This window comes from Oncorhynchus mykiss, chromosome 5, assembly GCF_057628025.1.
Source record: "Oncorhynchus mykiss isolate SJ-2025 chromosome 5, ASM5762802v1, whole genome shotgun sequence".
Taxonomy (NCBI): domain Eukaryota; kingdom Metazoa; phylum Chordata; class Actinopteri; order Salmoniformes; family Salmonidae; genus Oncorhynchus; species Oncorhynchus mykiss.
In genome coordinates, this window is record NC_143026.1 from 62,560,322 (window position 1) to 62,582,995 (window position 22,674).

The 22,674-nt window shown below is 40.5% G+C and overlaps 2 pseudogenes across 2 annotated transcripts; one reads left to right on the forward strand and one right to left on the reverse strand.

The window, feature by feature from the left end:
* Positions 1-1,777: 1,777 nt before the first annotated feature.
* Positions 1,778-22,334, reverse strand: LOC110524239 (phospholipid hydroperoxide glutathione peroxidase-like; annotated as a pseudogene). 2 transcript variants are annotated; one of them, XR_002473554.3, is made up of 7 exons: positions 22,036-22,334; positions 11,677-11,771; positions 11,192-11,336; positions 10,929-11,080; positions 10,636-10,660; positions 5,856-5,915; positions 1,778-2,087 (listed from the first exon to the last, which is right to left on the reverse strand). The product of XR_002473554.3 is annotated as a phospholipid hydroperoxide glutathione peroxidase-like, transcript variant X1 (transcript). The 2 variants fall into 2 exon arrangements; XR_016496206.1 differs by lacking the exon at positions 5,856-5,915 and having other exon boundaries at positions 22,036-22,195.
* Positions 14,744-21,600, forward strand: LOC118964633 (DNA-directed RNA polymerases I, II, and III subunit RPABC1-like; annotated as a pseudogene).
* Positions 22,335-22,674: the final 340 nt, after the last annotated feature.

Here is a 22,674-nt window from a genome sequence, read left to right on the forward strand (position 1 = left end):
CCATCAGTACAGATACCAACATATCTTGACCACCAAAGTCAATTTGATGTCACAAAGCTGTCCAGTACTTTAAAAATATCCTCTCCTGTTGTCCTGGTTTTCAGTGGTTTGCAGAAGAGAATGTCTTCCTTAATTGAACCCCGGAAAAACGTGATGGACATATACCAGGAGCTGTGCCATGCTCGCCACGTCTGTTGACTCATCCATCTGTAATGCATATAATTCACTGGCTTGCACGAAAGCAGTAATTGTTTCAAAATATCTCCTGTCATGTCACTGAAACATCGTGAAACAGTGTTTGAAGAATTAATTGTCTGTATAGTTTTTTTGGCCTTTACCACAGCATTGTCCCAGCCATATCCGTGGCAGCAGGAATAATTAAGTCCTCCACAATAGTATGGGGCTTGTCTGTCCTAGCCATTCGGTAGCTCACCATATAAGACGCTTCTAGCCCTTTCTTGGTATCTGTTGCTTTTATACTGGTTTTAATACTCGAAAGTCGTCTTAATTCTCTCTAAAAAAAAACTGGCTCATTTTTCAAATTGGCATGTTTTGTTTCTAAATGTCTGCGCAAGAGTGGAGGTTTCATCGAGTTGTGAGAGAGTACTTTTTCACATATAACACACTGTGGCTGAGGAAAGGCACTACTCCCAATATAAGTGAACCCCAAATCAATATAGTTCTCATCATATTTGCACGTTTTCAATGGTCCAATGTCCCTTTCCAGGGTAAGGGGGCGGTAGCTCTTCGGCTGCATCAGATTCACAACTGTCTGTGTCCATGCTAATCAAATCAAAGTGTATTTGTCACGTGCGCCGAATACAACCGGTGTAGACAGGTTGTGAATGACAATGTGAACTGTATTTCTAACAACTAACCTGACCCATCCATAGTCCATCTAATTTGTTTCAATCTGATTAGGGTTCAATTATGTATCAAATGCAGATTCATCATGTGTGTTCATTTGAAAATATTAACTCAGTGGCCAACAGTCTCTCTCAACATAGCAAACGGACGACAGGCAAGTAAGTGACAATGGTTGTACCATAACATTTTTTGCTCTCACATCCAGTAGAGGGCAGTGTAACATGTATTTCAGCAGAATAGATTCACAAATTAAATTTCAGACACTACGATCTGATCCACTATCATATGAAGGAATGCTCTCAGGTGAAAATACATACATTGCTTTTTAGGTCATTAGTAACTTGAATTAGTTCTTGTTGCATCACATGGGACAACCTTGTCCACATCAACTCATGGCAAAACATCAGCATAGCAAAACTCGTTACTAACAGGGACCATGATTTTAGTACTGTTCTACTTGTGTAGTGGGAATTCAATACAAAAACAGAAAGACGCAAATAACTAAAAACATTCCTTACCCTAGGACACTTCAACCGATGACTACCCCGGAAATAAATTAGCACTCTTATGCATAAATCTGAATGATTTATTAACGGGAAATACAAACACACTTACGTTTCGGCATTAACACCTTCATCCGAGCCTTGTTTAGGAAAAGGTAAGAGGCACCATAACCTCTCAAGGGAGTGTCACACGCGCCATGTCAATCAAACATGTCAAAATGATAGCAACTAGACATGGGCTATTAAAAACAAGTGTGAGTAAATTGAGTATAATGTTTTGGGGAATTTAAGTCCCTCAGTCAGTCAACCACCTGATTCTTTTTTTGTTATAGCTGGGCTGAAGCACGTTTACACTTGTTTTTTACGTTGAAAGATAGAATTCCCCATAAACACACTGGACAACAGAATTAGCACAAAAGCGTTATGTTTATTATGGAATATGACACTAAGATCATATTTTCAGGGGGTCAGGATTCTTCTCCGGTGGGGGCTGGCTATGCCTATAGCGGGTCCTCCCAGGGGATTGGTTGCACGCCGTTTTCATCAGGTCTGTCCTACCAGCCATGCTGGTTTGCGGACAGACTGTCACTGGTCTGGGGAATGGACCCACTCCCAGGCATTGGCTCACCGGAGAGGGAGGGATAGATGCAGCATCAGTGCATTAGACAGTCAGTGATGAAAGAATTACAGGTACTTGGGAAGATCCTTCTCCACCGCCTGAAATGGAGAATAAATAGTTGTGATGAATTGCATCCATGCCTTTTAGTTTCTCTCCTTATATGGATTTAATATAATTCCATTTCATTTGTTAGGTAAGAGCTGAACCAGTAGGCCTATCTGTGCATTAGACATCTCTAACACAAAGAAAGCTCAGATTCAAATTCCTATTCAAATGAAATTGTATTTGTCACATGCGCCAAATACAACAGGTGTTGGTAGACCTTACCATGAAAAGCTTACTTACAAGCTCTTAACCAACAATGCGGTTAAGAAAATAGAGTTAAGAAAATATTTACTAAATAAACAATGAAAAAATGTAAAATAGTTTAAAAAAGCAACAAAATAAAATAACAATAATGAGGCTATATTCAGGGGGTACCGGTACCAAGTCAATGTGTGGAAGTACAGGTTAGTCGAGGTAATTTGTGCATGTAGGTTGGCGTAAAGTGACTATGCATAGATAATAAACAGTGAGTAGCAGCAGTGTAAAAACAAAGGGGTGTCAATGCAAATAGTCCAGGTGGCCATTTGATTAATTGCTCAGCAGTCTTATGTTTTGGGGATAGAAGCTATTAAGGAGGCTGTAAACGAGGGTTAGGAAGGAACAGACAGAGTATCCCGTCTACCACACAATGACGTTACTACAACGTATTCAATTTACCAGTAGAGACATTCTTCAAAAGACTCGGTTGGGCAACACTGCCTTCCATCTACCACCAACCTACCGAAGCGCAGCTCAGAGTAAATATTTATTGCATTTTCCTTTTCCAAATGGGCGGTAATTTAGAATGCATAAGATACTGTATTTACAATAGCACAGCTTTGCCCTTTGTTCCTCAGTCTTCCCACTCTTTCACTCAAACCCAGCCCATTTTCTTTTGTGTTGTCATATCTGTTCCGCCCGATAGGGACGTTTTCCTTTATGACGTAATTTGTAATCAAGTTATTATTTAATTATTTGTATGTGTAATTCTGTGTAATTAGTTAGGTATTTAGTAAATACATAATTAAACCCAATTTTCTATTGCTGATTCAACTTGTGTGCCAGGGTTCGTGCAGATAACCAAGAATTTACAACTTTCAGATGAGACTGAATTAAGATGACGATTAATATTGACTGCTATTGATGTAAAATATTACTAAGAGTTTATTCGGAAGATAACAGCTCTATAAATATTATTTTGTGGTGCCCGACTCTCTAGTTAATTACATTTACATGATTAGCTCAATCAGGTAATATTAATTGTGGATAAATTATTTTATAGAATAGCATGTCATATCACTTAATCTGGCATAGCCAAAGACACGACAAGTCCCAGGATCCTTAGCTTAGTGATGAGCTTTGGGGGTACAATGGTGTTGAACGCTGAGCTGTAGTCAATGAACAGAATTCTCACATAGGTGTTCCTTTTGTCCAGGTGGAAAAGGGCAGTGTGGAGTGCGATTGAGATTGCGTCATCTGTGGATCTGTTGAGGCAGTATGTGAATTGGAGTGGGTCTAAAATGTCTGGGATGATGGTGTTGATGTGAGCCATGACCAGCCTTTCAAAGCATGTCATGGCTACCGACGTGAGTGCTACGGGGTGGTAGTCATTTAGGCAGGTTACCTTAGTGTTCTTGGACACAGGGACTATGGTGGTCTGCTTGAAACATGTAGGTATTACAGACTCGGTCAGGGAGAGGTTGAAAATGTCAGTGAAGACACTTGCCAGTTGGTCAGCTCATGCTCTGAGTACATGTCCTGGCTATCCGTCTGGCCCCGCGGCCTTGTGAATGTTAACCTGTTTCGAGATCTACAGAGAGTGTGATCACAGTCGTCGTTAACAGCTGGTGCTCTCATGCATTCTTCAGTGTTGCCTGCCTCAAAGCGAGCATAAAAGGCATTTAGCCCATCTGGTAGGCTCGCATCACTGGGCAGCTCGCGGCTGGGTTTCGCTTTGTGGTCCGTAATAGTTTGCGGTGTCTGCAAGCGTCATGTCAAAATAGGTTCGTTGATCACCAAATATGACGTTTCGCTGAACAACGATTTTCATTTACTCCCGTAACTGCTGATATTTACTTCCAAAAAAGTTCTAAAATTGTTTTTACCATCAACTTAAAAAATGCCTATTCGACACCTCCAATGTATCGAGCTGTTGTAGGCTAGACTTCCAACCTGTGAGTGGAAGTAATGAGAGATTGAAGGTGCCGAATAGGCACTTTTTCGGTTGCTTGTACATTTTTATTTACACCTTTTTTGGAAGTACATACTGTCTGTAACAGGGGATAGATGAAGATTGTTGCTCATCGAAACTCCACATTTGGTGATTAACAAACGTATTTTCACATTATAACTTGCTGACCACACCGCCCGCGTTGCAAAATACTTTTATACATACTGTAAGTCATTTAATAATTTTACTCAAACTGCTCGCAAGCATCCGCGTAACCCAGCGTTATAATAGAACTTAGTTCTATTTTTGGCGTGCGATGTGCTGCCATCTCTCCCATCTCCTCATTGGTTTTTAGGAGCATATACCCACTTGGGTGATTGAATGCTCAACTGAGGTCCACACTCCAGTCCAGTTGTTGGTGGTAATGCACCTTAAAGTTGGTTGCCAACCGGGCCTGGACATGTACTGGCTTAAGCGGTGGGACACGTCTGGCACTGCAGGATTTGAGTCCCTGGCGGCGAAGTGTGTTACTGATGGTAGGCTTTGTTACTTTGGTCCCAGCTCTCTGCAGGTCATTCACTAGGTCTCCCCGTGTAGTTCTGGGATTTTTGCTCACCGTCCTTGTGATCATTTTGACCCCACGGGGTGAGATCTTGCGTGGAACCCCAGATCGAGGGAGATTATCAGTGGTCTTGTATGTCTTCCATTTCCTAATAATTGCTCCCACAGTTGATTTCTTCAAACCAAGCTGCTTACCTATTGCAGATTCAGTCTTCCCAGCCTGGTGCAGGTCTACAATTTTGTTTCTGGAGTGGCCTAGCCAGCCCCAAAACATCACTGCTCTAGAGGAGATCTGCATGGAGGAATGGGCCAAATACCAGCAACAGTGTGTGAAAACCTTGTGAAGACTTACAGAAAACGTTTGACCTCTGTCATTGCCATCAAAGGATATATAACAAAGTATTGAGAAGCTTTTATTATTGACCAAATACTTATTTTCCACCATAATATGCAAATAAATTCATTAAAAATCCTACAATGTGATTTTCTGGATTTATTTTTCTCATTTTGTCTGTCATAGTTGAAGTGTACCTATGATGAAAATTACAGGCCTCTCTCATCTTTTTAAGTGGGAGAACTTGCACAATTGGTGGCTGACTAAATACTTTTTTGCCCCACTGTATACTGGTTCAGGTAAGAGCCATGACAGTAGCAGCTTGCTGTAGGGACATTATGAGATACGATGTCTGCCCTATATTCACATTGTCTGCGTGCTTGATAGAGGATTGCTGCCTGATCCCGATGCCAACACCCCGCTCATCATCACTCTCACATGAACTTCCAACCCCCTGCTACAGCAACACCCCACTCTGTTCAACTGAGCAAATTCATCACTAACAACAATTTTATGGTGTTGTGAGCACATGAAATGGTCAATAATGCATGCTTTTCAGAGGCAAAGTAACAAGGTATAATGTTAGGGAGGGTGATTCCAGGCCGGGCCTGAGGTTATGATTGAGTACCGCTGTCTTACATGGATGTGTCAGTTAGTCCATCATAGGCCTATGCTGTAATTAGATTCAATGTGTGACAGTAAAAGTCATTGACTTACGCTGGGATCACCCATCGGTCCATATCTCTTCATAACCTGGCCCTCTCTGTTGATAAGGAACTATAAAGCCAGAAAAAAGGAACTGAGGGATGGACATTTAAACATTTAACATCCCGTTTCTAGCTGCAAAAACTGGTAACAATCAAAAGGTCTTGTTTTCGATTTGTTAACCCAACAATTCATGAATCTTAAAATAAACCTATAATTAAAGCTATAATCCTTCATTTAAACAATGACAAAGTGGGCACCCTGCCACTGTTTTGGTTTAAAAGTAAGGGGATGTGCTATGGATGCAAAGATAGACTATCCATGACATCAACATGTATAGTTTTAATCATGTTTTGAGGCTATACAGTGTTTGTTTACATTTACATTGTTTACAAACAAAGGCGTACACAAGCTTCTATTTTGGGGTTTGACAGTTGAACTATGCTAATGAGGCATGTATAAGTTGTATTTTTCAAGAATCAATGGGTATATACAGTACCAGTTAAAAGTCTGGACTCACCTACTCATTCAAGGGTTTTTCTTTATTTTTACTATTTTCTACATTGTAGAATAATAGTGAAGACATCAAAACTATGAAATAACACATATGGAATCATGTAGTAACCAAGTGTTAAACAAATCAAAATATATTTTATATTTGAGATTCTTCAACCCTTTGCCTTGATGACAGCTTTGCACACTCTTGGCATTCTCTCAACCAGCTTTACCTGGAATGCTTTTCCAACAGTCTTGTTGGATATGAGCCCTTGTTGGCTGCTTTTCCGTCACTCTGCGGTCCAACTCATCCCACACCCTCTCAATTGGGTTGAGGTTGGGTGATTGTAGCGGCCAGGTCATCTGATACAGTACCATCACGCTCCTTCTTGGTCAAATAGCCCTTACACAGTCTGGAGGTGTGTCATCTGTTCATCTACTCTGTGTCTCGCAGAGATACGGCGGTTAGAACCAAAAATCTCAAATTTGGACTCATCAGACCAAAGGACAGATTTCCATCGGTCTAATGTTCATTGCTAGTGTTTCTTGACCCAAGCAAGTTTCTTCTTATTGGTGTCATTTAGAAATGGTTTCTTTGCAGCAATTCGACCATGAAGGCCTGATTCACACAGTCTCCTCTGAACAGCTGATGTTGAGATGTGTCTGTTACTTGAATTCTGGGAAGCATTTATTTGGGCTGCAATCTGAGGTGCAGTTAACTCTAATGAACTTATCCTCTGCAGCAGAGGTAACTCTGGGTCGTCCTTTCCTGTGGCGGTCCTCATGAGAGCCAGTTTCATCATAGCGCTTGATGGTTTTTGCGACTGCACTTGAAGGAACTTGAAAAGTTCTTGAAATTTTCCGGATTGACTGACCTTCAAATCTTAAAGTAATGATAGACTGTCGTGTCTCTTTGCTTATTTGAGCTGTTCTTGCCATAATATGGATTTGGTCTTTTACCAAATAGGGCTATCTTCTGTATACCACCCCTACAGTACCTTGTCACAACACAATGTGTTTGAGCCAATCAGCTAAGAACGAAAGAAACTCCACAAATTAACTTAACAAGGCACAGCAGTTAATTGAAATGCATTCCAGGTGACTACTTCATGAAGCTGGTTGAGAGAATTTGTATTTTTATTCATCCTTTATTTAACTAGGTAAGTCAGTTAAGAACAAATTCTTATTTACAATGGCGGCCTACCATAAGGCAAAAGGCCTCCTGGGGCTGGGATTAAAAATACCAAAAGGGGCTGGGATTAAAAATAATTAAAAATAAATATATCCATGACTGAGTCTTTGAATGAAAAGATTGAGATAAAACTGTCCAGTTTGAGTGTTTGTTGCAGCTCGTTCCAGGCATTAGCTGCAGCGAACTGAAAAGAGGAGTGACCCAGGCATGTGTGTGCTTTGGGGGACCTTTAACATAATGTGACTGGCAGAATGGGTGTTGTATGTGGAGAATGAGGGCTGCAGTAGATATCTCAGATAGGGGGGAGTGAGGCCTAAGAGGGTTTTAAAAATAAGCATCAACCAGTGGGTCTTGCGATGGGTATACAGAGATGACCAGTTTACAGAGGAGTATAGGGTGCAGTGATGTGTCCTATAAGGAGCATTGGTGGCAAATCTGATGGCCGAATGGTAAAGAACATCTAGCCGCTCGAGAGCACCCTTACCCGCCGATCTATAAATTATGTCTCCGTAATCTTGCATGGTTAGGATGGTCATCTGAATTAGGGTTAGTTTGGCAGCTTGGGTGAAATAGAAGCGATTACAATAGAGGAAACCAAGTCTAGATTTAACTTTAGCCTGCAGCTTTGATATGTGCTGAGATGTGCTGACAGTGTACCGTCTAGCCGTACTCCCAAGCACTTGTGCGAGGTGACTACCTCAAGCGCTAAACCTTCAGAGGTAGTAATCACACCTGTGGGGAGTGGGGCATTATTCTTACCAAACCACATGACCTTTGTTTTGGAGGTGTTCAGAACAAGGTTAAGGGCAGAGAAAGCTTGTTGGACACTAAAAGTTTTTTATAGGGCATTTAACACAAAATCCAGGGAGGGGCCAGCAGAGTATAAGACTGTATCATCTGCATATAAATGGATGAGAGAGCTCCCTACTGCCTGAGCTTTGTTGTTGATGTAAATTGAGAAGTGCGTGGGGCCTAGGATTGAGCCTTTGGGGTACTCCCTTGGTGTGACAGGCAGTGGCTGAGACAGCAGATTTTTCTGACTTTATACACTGCACTCTTTAAGAGAGGTAGTAAACAAACCAGGCCAAAGACCCCTCAGAGACACCAATACTCCTTAGGCGGCCCACAAGAATGGAATGGTCTACCGTATCAAAAGCTTTGGCCAAGTCAATAAAAATAGCAGCACAACATTGTTTGAGAATCAAGGGCAATGGTGACATCATTGAGGACCTTTAAGGTTGCAGTGACACATCCATAACCTGAGCAGAAACCAGATTAAATACCAGAGAGAATACTATATCCATCAAGAAAGCCAGTCAGTTAATTATTGACAAGTTTTTCCAACACTTTTGACAAACAGGACAAAATAGAAATAGGCCTATAACAGTAAGGCTCAGCTTGATCTGTGTGTGCAAAGCTCTCATCAAGGCAAAGGGTGGCTACTTTGAAGAATCTCAAATATAAAATATATTTTGATTTGTTTAACACTTTGTGTTGGTTACTACATGATTCCATATGTGTTATTTCATAGTTTGATGTCTTGATGTCTTTCATAGTTTTGATGCCTACACTATTATTATTATACAATTTAGAAAATAGTAAAAATAAAGAAAAACCCTTGATTGATTAGGTGTGTCCAAACATTTCACTGGTAGTGTACATATAAAAATCATGAGCTGGCGCACACCAAGAAAAATTATTTTGTGTGGAGGTGCTGACTACACTCCATATACAGTATAAACTCCCAGTAATTTATTGAATAAATCACCAACGTTTCGGCATCACTGTGCCTTCTTCAGGTGATGCCGAAACGTTGCTGATTTAACCAATAAATGACTGTGAGTTTATATATGGAGTGTGTGACGCTCTTTATTTTTATGGTACTGTACATATAGCGTTCATTTAAAGTAAAAAATGGATGTAGCAATTAAGGATGTAGCAATCTAGCTTTAAGTTTGTATTTGTATTACTCTAGGCCAAGAAAGACCACGATAATACGACTACCTAATTATTTTTTTTGTAAACAAAAATAGACATAGGCCAGGGGTATTCAATCAGGGATCCAAGGAGGTACAGTAGGGGGTCTGGAAAATTTGCTTTTTAAAATACATTTTTTTATGAATATCGCTATCAACAGAATAAACACATTTATTTACACACCTAGAGTAGAGAATATTATCATTTCTTTCCAATGATATCAACTTTATATTAATAATAATAATAATTTATAATAATAATAATAATAATAATAATAATAATAATAAAAATAATAATTAAATTAATATTGAGCAAATTACACTCATTGGAGCCAATTACTCCCAGTGGAGTACCCGACATAGGCTTTGAAAAAGCCCCCGTGAATAGGCTGCTGGCTGCTGGTAAGCTTTCTTGACTTGGACATAAATTTTTGCCAACACATGGCTAACCTTTTTTTCAACCAGTTAAACAGCTGCTCTTAGTGAAAATACAGTGCATTCAGAAAGCATTCAGAACCCTTCACTTTTTCCACATTTTGTTACATTACAGCCTTATTCTAAAATTGATTAAATACATTTTTTTCCCCTCAATCTACACACAATACCCCATAATGACAAAAGCTAAAACATGTTTTCTGAAATTTTTTGCAATAAGGCTGTAAAGAACCAAAATGTGGAAAAACTGAAGGGGTCTGAATATTTTCCGTATTAACTGTATGTTTGGAGTTAGCCTATTAGCTAGAAAGGTATGTTAGAGTTTACACTTCCAATTATGATGTGGGGAGGTGAAAATAATGAAAAACTATCTAACAAATCTATTCATTTTAAAATGTTGATTACTTTTCCTTGCCGTTATCATTCACTTGATGATAAGACATGCGAAAAAATGTATGTTTTGTCAACGTATGATTCGCGTCGCTGGGTTTTCCTGGGAGGGGTTCCCTGGGCAAGAAAAGGAGGAAGAACCCTGACATAGGCTATAACGTTGAACTCCATGGGCATGGCACTGAGCAACCTTTTCTTTCACGAGGGATATAATCTTGGCACAAAACTCTGGGTTACTCCAACTCAGCTGTGTCAACTTGTTCTGATGGGAATATCCGATGACTAATAAGAAATAAATATATACCTTAGTGAAATTCCACTTGATGCCACTGATGAGACAAAAAAACAAGATCATTAGATGAAGCAATCATTAACACAGTGACAATAACCAAACTCATACACGTTACATTAGAACATCTACTTATATACTGCATATAAGCCATTATGCTTATCTGAGCATTAGTAAGCAGTTGTAAAAAATTAGATATCATGTGTTTTAAGTCTTAACATATTTTCTATTTATGGTCAAAAATAATCATATGTGATGAGTCTAACCACTCCATTAGTTACACGTCTCTCCAATACATCTCCACTTACTTTCCCAGGAAGCTTCTCCCCTTGGGCTGCTCCTTCAGCCACTTCCACACGGGGTGGACGTTGGGCCCGTTCACATTGATCTTACTGAACATTGGGAAATCAGCATTGTAGGACTTGGCAAAATTCTTGATCTGAGATTCAGTGCCAGGTTCCTAAAATTAACACAAAATATACCATTGTAATAACATAATAATAATAATGTTGTAAAAATGCTTTAGGTGTAGACTTGAGACTTGAAATAAATAAAAATGAGATGTAGCTACCTGTCTCCCGAACTGGTTGGAGGGGAAGGCCAGGATGCGTAAACCTTTCTCAGCGTACTTTGAATGCATCTCCGCAAACTGAGAGTAGTTGACTGGGGTTTTACTTCATTTAGAGGCAACATTGACGATGATAACAACGTCGCCCCTACACACACACACACACACATTAAAACACAGGAGATAACAGGTTTGGGGCTTTTGGAAGGGGTATGGTGAATGATGTATAACATGATTGTGGTTATTTAGCAGGGCCGGAAACTAAAGTATCGCGATACTCGTTAGTATAGTGGCAAGGAAACACTTCTAGAGGAAAACAGTCCTAATGTTGGAAACAAACAACACAATATTTAACATACAGCAGGTTTTTAAAGGACCAAAGAGTTGTTTTCATTTTTGCCATGAAAAATAATATTGCAATACTGGTATCGTCACAGCCCTATTTTATAGTATTTTGGAATGCTGAGTAACTTCTTCCACCTTCTCACCTGTATTTCTCGAGGGATACCTCGTTGCCATCAATATCCTTTGCAGAGAAGTCATAAATAGACGAGGCCGTCTGCCAGTCCTCTGTCGGAGCAGACTGGGAAGGAAGAGAATAAAAGAAGAGTGAGTAAAATATGAATGTGTGTCCTGTTTGGTGCTAGCTCATGAATACCTGTCTGATGTGCGTGCAGGCACATACGTGCGTTCTCTCACGCTCACTGTAAAGACAAACTAAGCCTGAGCCAGAATGTCAGCGATCCTCACTATCTCTCTCGAAGTGATACTAAAAAGTGATATTAAAAAGTCAATATTCTAATAAAATGCCTTGGTGCTCATCCATTCTACACCGAAATCTGTCACACCCTGATCTGTTTCAACTGTCCTTATTTTCCCCGGTGTATATATCCCTGTGTTTCCTGTCTCTCTATACCAGTTCGTCTTGTTTGCCAAGTCAACCAGCGTTTTTCCTTGCTCCTATTTTTTTCCCAGACTCTTTTGGTTCTAGTCCTCCTGGTTTCGACCCTTGCCGAACCCACCTGCCTGTCCACTCTGCCTGTTCTATCTTCAAGTCTGCCTATCCCCTTGTACTGTTTGGACTCGGATCTAGTTTTCTGAACCCCTGTCTGGCCTGACCTCGAGACTGCCCTTCGTCTGGTACTGTTTTGGACTCTGACCCGGTTCATGAACTCTCTCCTGTCCCCAACCTACCTTTTGCCTACCCCTTGGATGAATAAATATCGGAGCTCAACCATCTGCTTCCTGTGTCTGCATTTGGGTCTCGCCTTGTGTCCTTATAGAAATCCATGTAATAACACGTTTGGAAAAGGTGTTTGAATGACAGAAAAGCAGCAATTCACATGTGTTAACGTTACTGGTTACAAGGGTGTATTTTCCCCTTCAGCAAAAAACACGATGCACTTGGCATACGTCCAGAAACAGACAGATTCAACAGCAGAAAACCTTCCATAGTCAATGTCTCCAAAACATTTGAATCAAAGTGCTGTTTTGATTCACCATTCCTCAGTAATCTTACCAATGTCGAGAGCATGACAGAGAAAAGGACAGCGGACCCTAGTAGATGCATGACTAACTTTCAGTAAATGAAAATGCAGAAAGCTTATGTCTCACACACTGTTGACCGTGAGCCTTTCGGTGCAGCGTCCACTTTAATCCTCCAATTTATGAAACACTGTAAATAATTAACTTGGAAGATACAACATTCTTCTCTGATAGGATGCTTTTATGCTGACCACTGACAGGCAAAGGATGAGAACACCTACAGTCAGTGGTGCTCATAAAAACAAAGTGTTCTCTTCCTACACGTGAGATATAGACCTGCTGTTTTCATCTCTCTAGAGACAGCAGGAGCAGTAGAGATACTTTTAACGATCGGCTATGAAAAGCCAACTGACATTTACTCCCGAGGTGCTGACTTGCTGCACCCTCGACAACTACTGTGATTATTATTATTTGACCATGCTGGTCATTTATGAACATTTTAACATCTTGGCCATGTTCTGTTATAATCTCCACGCGGCACAGCCAGAAGAGGACTGGCCACCCCTCATAGCCTGGTTCCTCTCTAGGTTTCTTCCTAGGTTTTGGCCTTTCTAGGGAGTTTTTCCTAGCCACTATGCTTCTACACCTGCATTGCTTGCTGTTTGGGGTTTTAGGCTGGGTTTCTGTACAGCACTTTGAGATATTAGCTGATGTACGAAGGGCTATATAAATACATTTGATTTGATATTAAAGCGCAACTTGCACAGAACAAAGGTAAACACATCTTACTCAATCTTTGGGAACTGACCTTGCTTAACACAGAAGGTTATATCGGTCGAAAAAGAACAGAACACTCAAAGTAGTGGTCCTACTCCTCTCTGACTCAATGATCAGTAAGATTTCACATCAACATTAACATAAAAAAATGGGCGGAGAAAAAGTCTAATGCTGAGTATTGTCACACCCTGATCTGTTTCACCTGTCTTGTGCTTGTCTCCACCACCCAGCAGGTGTCTCCCATTTTCCCCATTATCCCCTGTGTATTTATACCTGCGTTTTCTGTTTGTCTGTTGCCAGTTCGTCTTGTCCCGTCAAGTCTTGCCAGCGTTTTTCTCTGTGTTTTTTCCTCTGTCTGGTTTTTGTTCTCGTTTCCCCGGTTACAACCTTTTGCCTGTCCTGACCCTGCCCGCCATCTACATCCGCCAACTATTTACCAGGATTACAAACCCATCCGTGTCATCGACCTGCTTTTTGCCTGCCCCTGTGTACTCAGTAAATCTCTGAGACTTGAACCATCTGCCTCACTTGTCTGCATCTGGGTCTCACCCTGAGTCATGATAAGTATAGTATCCCTATGCTACAAAACCCTACTATTTTACCAAACTACACTGAACAAAAAGAAAGTGTAAAGTGTAAAGTGTTGGTTCCATGTTTCATGAGCTGAAAGAAAAAATCTTCTAAATGTACCATCTGCACAAGATTTATTTGATTTTTTTTCCATCTGAAAGATTTTTTTTCTCAAATGTTGTGCACAAATTTGTTTACATCCATGTTAGTGAGAATTTCTCCTTTGCCAATATAATCCATCCACCTGATAGGTGTGGCATAGCAAGAAACTAATTAAACAGCATGATCATTAAACTGGTGCACCTTGTGCTGGGGACAATAAAAGGCCACTTTAAAATGTGCAGTTGTCACACAACACAATGCTACAAATGTCTCATGTTAAGGGAGCATGCAATTGGCATGCTGACTGCAGGAATGTCCACCAGAGCTGTTAGCAGATAATTGACTGTTAATGTCTCTACTATAAGCTGCCTCCAACGTCGTTTAAGAAAAATTGGTTTATCTTAATCTCCTTATCTTAATTGTAACTTAGTAAAATATTTGACATTGTTGCAATTATATTTTTGTTCAATATCACTTCATAACATCTTTAGAACAATATGGTATAGAATAGAAACAACAGATGAGCTTATGTTTGCATTTTCGAAGCAAGAGAGGAGAGGAGAGGAGAGGAGAGCAAGAGAGGATATGAGGGTGGTGGTGCCAGGCAATGCCTTATATAACATGCCTGACAGTGGTAGGCAACAGAATTGATTCAGTAGAGGTCATTTCACCATTCTGATAAGGTGAAGCCAGAGGAAAATATGAACCCTTCACAATGTTTCAACTTTACCACTCACTGATGTCATCTAACAAACAAGGTACATCATATTCACATATACTCACACATATTAAGGATATAAAGGAAGGTTCTGACACCATACAGCAGGGATCGTCAACTAGATTCAGCTGGAACATAATTACAAATAATTTGTAGACGGCAAATTGACAGCAAGAAGCCCAAACAGATACAATATTTGACTAAAACAATTATTTCAAAACCTGCTTACATTTGTATACGGTCATATACACTGAGTGTACAAAACTTTAGGAACACATTTCTACATGACATAGATTGCAGGTCAAAGCTATGATCCCTTATTGATTTCACTTGTTAAATCCACTTCAAATCAGTGTAGATGAAGTGGAGGAGACAGGTTAAATAATTATTTTTAAGCCTCGAGACATGGATTGTGTATGTGTGCCATTCAGAGGGTGAATGGGCAAGACAAAATATTTAAGTGACATTGAACGGGGTATGGTAACAGGTGCCAGGCGCACCGGTTTGAGTGTGTCAAGAACTGCAACGCTGCTGGGTTCTCAACAGTTTCCCGTGTGTATCAAGAATGGTCCACCATCCAAAGGACATCCAGCCAACTTGACACAACTATGGGAAGCATTGGAGTCAATATGGGCCAGCATCCCTGTGGAACGCTTTCGAGACCTTGTAGAGTCCATGCTGCGACGAATTGAGCCTGTTCTTAGGGCAAAAGGGGGTGCAATTCAATCTTAGGAAAGTGTTACTAATGTTTTGTACACTCAGTGTATATATACATTTCTATTTCTAATATGCGTGGGAATACTTTGGAACAGATTTCTAGAAGGCTTGGGGGGCCAAATAAAAATCACCAACTGGCCGCCAGTTGGGGAACCCTGCCATATAGCCTACCCTCTGTATACCCCCATACCAAATAAATATCTAAACTGAAAACCAGACAGATGATACTTGTCAATATCTTTTCCAATTTACAGACACAATAACCTTTAACACCCTGTATTTCCATAGCTTTTTCACAGACATCAAATGATGAATGCATCATCCAGAGTATAATGACATACTAAAACACAAACTGTAAATTGTCCTAATATGCACTGTAGGTTAGGCCACTTTGCTGATATCAGGTTATCAGTACAAACCAGAAGGGCAGTGGAAGTAATGGTTTCATGACACATCCGATGTCTGCAGTTAATCTAATGTAGCAGGGGTGGAATAAAGTCCCCTGTAAACAAGAAAAGGCAAAAATAATACAATAGCTACAATCAACAATGTTAGACACACTTGTAATTCAGTAAACTAATAATCTACATGTGTTTTTTATTAGATAGCTAATGGTATATGGTATGATATCAAATTCATTCTGAATACGACTAACAAGAAGGACTCCACAGCTTGCCAATGCCCCAAATATCAAGGCACAATTAATTTGCCATATTTTGTAACTAGATTGATGTAGCAATACATGGCTACATACATAAGGGTTTGTTGGTTGTGAACATAGAGAATGATAGAGGCCTATAGTGGGTATTACCATTGGCTGTGCCATTGAGGGCATCCACCATTTTTATGTAGACTAGGGATTCATATCACAGATTAGTTATACAAATCTTTGTTCATATTTTCCAGAACATCTACCAAGTTTCAATACCGGGAATAAATCATATTTATCCCAAGAAATACCTTTGAAAAAATCGCACCCAGGGTTCTCCCAAAATAAAACACCATAGCATTCAACACCATAGTACCCTCAAAGCTCATCACTAAGCTAAGGAACCTGGAACTAAACACCTCCCTCTGCAACTGGATCCTGGACTTCCTGATGGGCCGCCCCCAGGTGGTGAGGGTAGGTAGCAACACATCTGCCACGCTGATCCTCAACACTGGAGCTCCCCAAGGGTGCGTGCTCAGTTCCCTCCTGTACTCCCTGTTCACCCACGACTGCATGGCCAGGCACGACTCCAACATCATCATTAAGTTTGCAGACAACACAACAGTGGTAGGCCTGATCACCAAGAACGACGAGACAGCCTATATGGAGGAGGTCAGAGACCTGGCCGGGTGGTGCCAGAATAAAAACCTATCCCTCAACGTAACCAAGACTAAGAAGATGATTGTGGACTACAGGAAAAGGAGCACCAAGCACTCCCCAATTCTCATCGACGGGGCTGTAGTGGAGCAGGTTAAGAGCTTCAAGTTCCTTGGTGTCCACATCAACAACAAACTAGAATGGTCCAAACACACCAAGACAGTCGTGAAGAGGGCACGACAAAGCCTATTCCCCCTCAGGAAACTAAAAAGATTTGGCATCGGTCCTGAGATCCTCAAAAGGTTCTACAGCTGAAACATTGAGAGCATCCTGACCGGTTGCATCACTGCCTGGTACGGCAATTGCTCGGCATCCGACCGCAAGGCACGTAGACGGTGGTGCGTACGGCCCAGTACATCACTGGGTCAAAGCTGCCTGCCATCCAGGACCTCTACACCGGGCGGTGTCAAAGGAAGGCCCTAAAAAAAGACCCCAGCCACCCCAGTCATAGACTGTTCTCTCTACCACTGCATGGCAAGCGGGACCGGAGTGCCAAGTCTAAGACAAAAAGGCTTCAACAGTTTTTACGCCCAAGCCATAAGACTCCTGAACAGGTAACCTAATGATGGAGGCTACCTGGTGAGCTAAGGTGATTTGGACCAGACCTTGTATGAGTTTAAAAGTCAGTTCGAGGACAAACCCAGCAAGGGTCATCCACAACGGCAGACCCCACCGTACTGGTAGTACATAACGATGACCCCACGGACCAGATGTTTGTTTTCTTTTCTGGTAATGTTATTGACCGTGTAGCCACAACATTGGGAGTCGCCCAATGTAGGCCTTAATATTAACCAGGCAAATGAAATATGAGTCGGCACCTGTCAGTTTGCTTTAGTCCTGTAATTGTTAAAACAATATTGAATTCTTCATTTTCACCCATGCAGAGAAGCATAAAGTTGGTATCAAGACCGTAAAGAAGTACTGCCAGCGGATGCAGGAGGAGAACATCACACGTGCTGTACTGCACTGTAGTTCAGATGGGAATGACACCTTCCGCTAAGCAGGTGAGGTTTTCAAATGAACAACTTTGATGTACATCTGTGTACATTTAAAACCTCCTGATGCACGATTCTCGCTAACGGGATCAAAATCGACAACATCAGTTGAAGCTGGAGCGCGGCAAATTCAAATGACAAAATTGTAATATTAAACATTCATGAACATACAAGTGTCCTACATCATTTAAAAGCTTAACTTCTTTTTAATCCAACCACGTTGTCAGATTTCAAAAAGGCTTTACGGCGAAAGCATAACATTTCATCTGAGGACAGCGCCCCACACCAAAATACTTTTCCAAACCAGCACAGGCTTCACAAAAGTAACATAAGATAAATCACTTACCTTTGAAGATCTTCCTCTGTTTGCAATCCCAAGGGTCCTCATTTTTCAAAAAACAAGCCTGAGACCCTTTCTAAAGACTGTTGACATCTAGTGGAAACCATAGGAACTGTAATCTGGGAGCTATTTATTTGTATATCCCATAGACAAGAATTGAAATGGACTGTGACCTCAGAAAAACATTTTCCGGATGGATTTTCCTCAGATTTTCACCTGCCATATCAGTTCTGTTATACTCACAGACATTATTTTAACAGTTTTAGAAACGTCAGAGTGTTGTCTATCCAAAGCTACCAATTATATATGCATATCCTAGCTTCTGGGCCTAGGTAACAGGCATTTTACTTTGGGCACGTCATTCATTGGAACTTCCGAACACTGCCCCCTAGCCCTAAGAGGATTCATTAAAGGCTATTTTTTCATATCATATTTTAGTCACTAGTTGACATGGCCCCCAAGTACATTCTGGAACAGTTTCTACAGCATGATCTTCTAATAAACATCACTGAGCATCAGGTAAGCAGATGGAAAAATTCAGATTTTTGTTGATATGATATAGTCATTAAACAATATCACAGTAATCTAATATGATTGTCTTGCTTTTCTTCCTTTTGTTGCAGCTGGTTCCTGAACACATAGTCATGACAAAAGAGGAACTGTCTGAATTGCTGTTACTACAGTATCCTTTCACAGCATGGAATACAAACTTATGTCTGGATGGAGTATAAATCCTCTATTGTATGGACTGTATTAACATGCATAGCAACCCCAAATTATCAAACTTTTAAATTAAAAAATATATATATATTCACTTCTATAAATTACATATTGGTGATATTTTTTAAATATTAATCTAATACTGGATCGCATTATGTAGATAGTTGTGTGTTGGGATTCCTTCACCGGTCTCTCAGTCAACTGAAGAAAGCCAGCTGCCTACAGTAGGCTCCAACAAGGAGACCCTGTGGCCCGGTACTTTGGATTGAAAAGAGGCCAGGTACAAATTCATCTCATTGACCTATTGCCTAAAATGCGGTTAAAGAGATTCTCTGTTAGTTTTGTATACTTTTTAGCCAGTAGTTCTGAAAGTAGCACTCACCAGCCAACGTACAGTGCCTTCAGAAAGTATTTATATGCCTTGACTTATTCCACATTTTGTTGTTACAGCTTGAATTCAAAATGGATTAAATATATGTCTTTGTTAGACGCAGAGTAGGTGAACGGATGATCTCCACATGTGTGGTGATGGTGCTTTGCTGGTGATACTGTCTGTAATTTATATAGAATTCAAGGCACCCTTAACCAGCATGGTTACCAGAGCATTCTGCAGCGATACGCCGTCATATCTGGTTTGCGCTTAGTGGGACTATCATTTGTTTTTCAACAGGACAATGGCACAAAACACACCTCCAGGCGGTGAATGGGCTATTTGACCAAGAAGGAGAGTGATGGTGCTGCATCAGATGACCTGGCCTCCACGATCACCCAACCTAAACCCAACTGAGATGGTTTGGGATGAGTTGGACCGCAGAGTGAAGGAAAAGTAGCCTACAAGTGCTCAGCATATGTGGGACCTCCTTCAAGACTGTTGGAAAAGCATTCCAGGTGAAGCTGGATGAGAGAATGCCAAGAGTGTACAAAGCTGTCTTCAAGGCAAAGGGGGCTACTTTGAAGAAGTTTTGATTTGTTTAACTTTTTTGGTTACTACATGAGTGCTATTTTATAGTGTTGATGTCTTCACTATTATTCTACAATGTAGAAAACAGTAAAAAAAATAAAGTAAAACCCTTGAATAAATAGGTGTGTCCAAACTTTTGCCTGGTACTGTAAGTATTCACACCTCGAGTCAATATGTTGTAGAAGCACCTTTGGCCGCGATTACTGCTGTGAGTCTTCCTGGGTAAGTTTCTCAGAGCTTTCCACACCTGGACTGTGCAACATTTGCCCATTATTTTCAAAATTCTTCAAGCTCTGTCAAATTGGTTGTTGATCATTGCTACAACCATTTTCAGGTCTTGCCAAGTAGATTTAAGTCAAAACTGTAACTCGGCCACTCAGGAACATTCACCTTCTTCTTGGTGAGCAACTCCAGTGTAGATTTGGCCTTGTGTTTTAAGCTATTGTCCTGCTGGAAGGTGAATTTGTCTCCCAGTGTCTGGTGGAAAGCAGATTGAACCAGGTTTTCCTCTAGGATTTTGCCTGTACTTAGCTCCATTCCGTTTCTTTTCTATCCTGAAACAATCTCCAGTTCTTAACGATTACAAGCATACCCATAACATGATGCAGGCACCACTATGTTTGAATGGAGAGTGGTACTCAGTAATGTTTTGTATTTGCCCCAAAACATAACACTTTGCATTCAGGACAATAAGTTTATAGCTTTGAGACCTTTTTTGCAGTATTACTTTAGTGCCTTGTTGCTAACAGGATGCATGCTTTGGAACATTTATATTCTGTGCAGGCTTCCTTTTCACTCTGTCAATTAGGTTAGTATTGTGGAGTATCTACAATGTTGTTGATCCATCCTCAGTATTCTCCTATCGCAGCCATTAAACACAGTAACTGTTTCAAAGTCACAATTGTGAAATCCCTGAGCGGTTTCCTTCCTCTCCAGCAACTGATTTAGGCAGGATGCCTGTATCTTTGTAGTGATGATGAATTGATACACCATCCAAAGTTGAATTAATATATTCACATGCTCAAAGGGATATTAAATGTCTGCTTTTTTTAAAATGTTACCCATCTACGAATAGGTGCCCTTCTTTGCAAGGCAATGGATCACCTCCCTGGTCTTTGTGGTTGAATCTGTGTTTGAAATTCACTGGTTAACTGAGGGACCTTACAGATAATTGTATGTGTGGGGTTTGAATACTTAGAGTCATACTTGGCACAGCACATCTTCAAGAAAGACTCTTTCAAACGAGGGATTTCGGGGCTAATTGGGGTTAGAGAGTAATTCTGCTCATAGATTATGCATATCTATAAACTACACATTGGTACATCCAGCCTAAAGCGGGAGGTTAAATAAAGCCTTAGTAGTCGCCGGAGCATGACGTTTTAATGAAATGACTCAACACCGGTCATGACGTTAAGTGTTTTAACTGGGCTCTTGACTCTTTGCTGTGATAGGTAGTAAAGCTCATCAGACCCAGTGAGACCGCTGGGTGACATATCACCAACAGGCTGGTCCAGTGAGGATTTCAATGTGTGAATATCTTGATTGCACTTTTAGGGCTGTTTCCTAACCGGTTTCTCCGCATTGTTAATCATTTCTTATGACTACAATACATTGTTTATTCAGATGTATTGGGGATTGTAGTACATTTGAGAAAGTTCCTTCTGATTCTACTCTTGTCCCTTTAGCTACACTGCGCTGTTTGTAAAGAGCAGTGGGTGAGCCAACACTGAGCCAATACAGTTGTTTACTCATGGATTATTCTACAGCTGGCCTCACATTTCTTTGGATGAAGCGAGGGATTTTTTTGTTAGTACAGGTTTGTCATTTTGTACAATAAATCTTTAAACAGACATTGGAACAACACACAAATGGAAGTTGCTCACATTGATTGTGTCAAATTTCACATCACAATTGTTGTTAGGCTAATATAAAGGGGAACACAGTTAATAGATAACCTCAACTGGTGGAGTGCATAGCAAGTTTTAAAACTAGCAAGTAGAAATATAAGCCATGGGGGCCATTAGGTTGAAGGTGAAAAAAAAGTACAATATACTGAATCATGATAAATTAACTGTAAAAAGTTAATGTCCACATACCTTTTTCCTGAAGTGAGCCATCTACTGTAGTGTGTCCTGTAGTGTGGGCAGCTCAGACTGAGCTTGGCAAAGGGCTTGAACAAAATTCAAATGTTGTGGATAATGTTTACGTCAATGGCCCTACAGGACTATTATTAAAACATTTGCCTAACCAGTGACTGTTTCCTGATTACTAAACCAGCCTTCATTCTTTGTTTAGTGGGGGGGGGGGGGGAGGTCACGGTATGAGATGGACATTAGTCAACTGGCTTGGTTAACTTTCTGGTTCCTTCTTCCCTTTATAATGCCATTCTCTCATTGAACGGTGATACCGCGATCACACTTTAATACTGTACTTGGTTAGTGCCCATAAGCCTCGTTTACACCTTATGCTAACATGTGAGTTTCATGATCTGAGCAATATGATCCAATAACTATCTGATCAAGGTTTGTCACATCTACACATTGTATTAGAATGTCTCTTATCCTTCCACTGTGTCTGCATTGTGATCAGATTAGCTGGTGCCTCGCTGTATGCAAATTACTTGACAGATATTATTTCAAAATAATATGAATGTATTTTATGACAATACTGCCTTAAGTTAATGCTGCTACCACTCAGTGGAGTTGAAGCCGGTATAATGATTTAAATGTTTTGAC